The sequence below is a fragment of the Sinocyclocheilus anshuiensis genome, unplaced genomic scaffold (assembly GCF_001515605.1).
Source record: "Sinocyclocheilus anshuiensis isolate Anshui unplaced genomic scaffold, SAMN03320099.WGS_v1.1 scaffold478, whole genome shotgun sequence".
NCBI classification, from domain to species: domain Eukaryota; kingdom Metazoa; phylum Chordata; class Actinopteri; order Cypriniformes; family Cyprinidae; genus Sinocyclocheilus; species Sinocyclocheilus anshuiensis.
In genome coordinates, this window is record NW_015542376.1 from 1178200 (window position 1) to 1181823 (window position 3624).

Consider the following 3624-nt stretch of genomic DNA (forward strand, 5'->3'; position numbering starts at 1 on the left):
TTTTACCGATGTCCTTACTACGTTTCTGGACCTGGGAACATTACAGTTGCGTTGCTGTCTATGCAGGGTCTGAGAGCTCTCACATTTCATCAAAAATATTAGTGACGGGTCTTACGGGTTTGGAACAACATGAGGGTGGGTAATTAATGACAGACTTTTCATTTTGGAGTGAACTAACCCTTTAAGGTCCTCTCTGTGCATGTGCATCATCTTGGCGGGAGTGAGGATTTCCGTCGATCTAGTACTAAGAACAACGCTTCAAGGGATAGTTCACCCAAAAATTTAAATTCTGTCATTAATAACTCACCCTCATGTCATTCCAAACCCGTAAAACCTTCATTCATCTTCGGAAGACAAATTAATATATTTTGGATGAAATCTGAGAGCTTTCCCTCCATGGACAGCAAGGGTCCTACCACGGTCAAGGCACAGAAATGAAATGAGGACATCATTAAAATAGTCCATGTGACATCAGTGGTTCAACCGTAATTTTATGAAGCTACGAGAATAGCTTCGCAAAACTGATGTTGAGCCACTGATGTCACATGGACTGTTTTACCGATGTCCTTACTACGTTTCTGGACCTGGGAACATTACAGTTGCGTTGCTGTCTATGCAGGGTCTGAGAGCTCTCACATTTCATCAAAAATATTAGTGACGGGTCTTACGGGTTTGGAACAGCATGAGGGTGGGTAATTAATGACAGACTTTTCATTTTGGAGTGAACTAACCCTTTAAGGTCCTCTCTGCGCATGTGCATCATCTTGGCGGGAGTGGGGATTTCCGTCGATCTAGTACTAAGAACAACGCTTCAAGGGATAGTTCACCCAAAAATTTAAATTCTGTCATTAATAACTCACCCTCATGTCATTCCAAACCCGTAAAACCTTCATTCATCTTCGGAAGACAAATTAATATATTTTGGATGAAATCTGAGAGCTTTCCCTCCATGGACAGCAAGGGTCCTACCACGGTCAAGGCACAGAAATGAAATGAGGACATCATTAAAATAGTCCATGTGACATCAGTGGTTCAACCGTAATTTTATGAAGCTACGAGAATACTTTTTGTGCGCAAAGAAATCAAAAATAATGACTTTATTCAACAATTCTTCTCCTCCGCGTCACCCTAGGTGCCATTATGGAGAGTAACACCAAAAGACGTGTCACTCGTATAGTTTTGAATGGGGAAAAATGCAACGCTCAATATGGCCACTCTATCAAACGAAGCTCCGCCTTCTGAGTAAAAGAGCCAATCGCTAATTGGTAAAGTCAGCGCGTCACTGCAGCTGCCGTTAGAAGTCCCGGTTACTATAGAAACAATCAGCATTCTGAGACGTGCGCTCAGGACTGCGCATGTGCTGGCTGGTCTAGCCTGAAAAATAAGCTTTTTTTAACGCTATTTGAGCAAAAGAAAAAAATATTTATGAGACAGCTGTTGTCAGATTTCATTGATTCATTCATCAATTCATAAATTTAATTCGCTTGACAAACAGTTTTGGAGAATTTGATGTTTCCCCATTCAAAGAGATAGGAGCTGCACTTGCATGCTTGAGAGGTGTTTCAAAGATGGCCGCCGAGTAACGACTTTAATCCACTGTCTTAAGAGCCCAGATAGCTCAGTTGGTAGAGCATCAGACTTTTAATCTGAGGGCTCAAGTCAGTCATGGCCTAATGATTAGAGAGTTGGACTTGTAACCTGAAGGTTGCAGGTTTGAATCTGAGGTCCGGCTGTAAATAGTCTGATTAAAGAAAATAGTGTTTAAGAAATATAGTATGTGGAATAATTGTGTTTAGTTGAGTTGTTTTGTTAACATGTTAACGTAGTGTTTTTCATGAGCCAATGTGTCTAATTCTAGAATTGTATTCAAGACACAAGATAGTCTTTGAATGACCTGAAGTTTTTCATTTAAAACGAGCAAATATATGCATTATGAAGCGCTCATAATGTAACGTCTGCTCTCGCGCAGAAAGTCCAATAGTGACTCACAGTTATGACGTTTCAGAAAATCCTTTAGCGAAATAAAAAGTAGAAATGTTTTGATTGATGAAACATGAAGACAGTAAACACACGATTACAGTGATATATGCTATAGCCTATGTGTGTTCTTCAAGCCATCTCAGAGTATTTTCACAACAATTAAGTAAATGAATAATGCAGTGCTAATTGGCAGACTTTATTACAGTATAGAAACTATTTTATATATTTTATGCTTTATTAAAAGGTGATTAAAAAGCCTTAACAAGTTAGTATAGTGGCTTTAAAAAACACATGCTATCACATTTTTCTTAATTGCATGATGACTTAACGCGTATGTAGTACAAACCAATCATAAAATTGTTGTTAAAAAATATAGGAAAATGATATAGAATACAAATCATTGGTTATTGTTCAGCAGTGAGATAAGAAAAAATAAAACCTGTCAGTTAGATTAATTTATCTAAAACATCTCCTGTGATTTTTTCCCCCTCTCTCTCTCTGTTAGGGCACAACAGGGATATATGGAGCATTTGTTTGGATCCTAAGCTTTTGATAAGAGTCTTTAATGCTATTGACTCAAGTTTTAAGGAAAAAAATAAAAGTTCATTAATTCGATATCCTCACATTTATGACCACAACATCAACAGTATGAATAATTTATTCATCAGCTGCTACTTTAAATTTTAGTCAATAATCCTTACAGTTAAGCAAGATAAGGATGTCCATTTTTGGATCATAAACATATATTAATGGCCAGTGTTGTTGTCTTTTGTCTGTCTTTATCTAAGGTGTTTCTGGCCAGAACATGGTGAAATATTTCAAGATTTTAAAAGAAGGTAAGGATATGTGTGATGTCTGAGCCAACATTTGTCTTCAAAATAATGTGCAATTTTTTTCTGTAACTTGTTCTTTATTTATGGCAATGCTGAACAGTTATCATATGTTTCCAGTTAAAGTAACATTCAAATAATTAATATTTACAGACATCTGGAGAGAGAAGCTATCATCAAAGCTTTTTGTCTCTAACTTGTTGAGGAAGAGGGATGCCTAATCAAGGAGTACATGGTAAGTCAATGATTGAAATGGCTCTCTTAAATACAACATGCATGTGTGTGTCTGTAACTATGAAGGATAAATCCTCACTAATATAGTGAAACATCTCAAAATTCACTTGTGAGGATATTTAAGGTGGTCCTCACTTTTTGAAAGACACATAAATGGTTAAATCATGTTTAAATTTACTGATGCCAACAGGTTTGAGTGGTATGTAGTTTAAGGGGTGGTTTTGGACATTAGCAAAACTCATTAGCTTAGTTTTATATATAAAACCATCTAACAGACAATAACTTGGAGATACGTATTAGGGTTGGGCCGATAGACTATGCCATCTGGCAGACATCACGGTGTTGAGCCAGCATCGCGATCCTGACCCCACGACCCACACCGTCTGCATGCAGCCCAATATTTGTGACCGCGCAGACGGTCCGCATACAACAGTGCAGGGGCGAGGTGAATGTTGAGACAGAGCGAGTCAAGTAGGTGATACTGCACATGTGTCGAGCTTGGCCGTTTGGCCGTGGCTGTGTGCGAGATGGAACGGAACGCGTAAAGTGAAGTATACCCGGGCCTTTAGTGGTAAAGAGC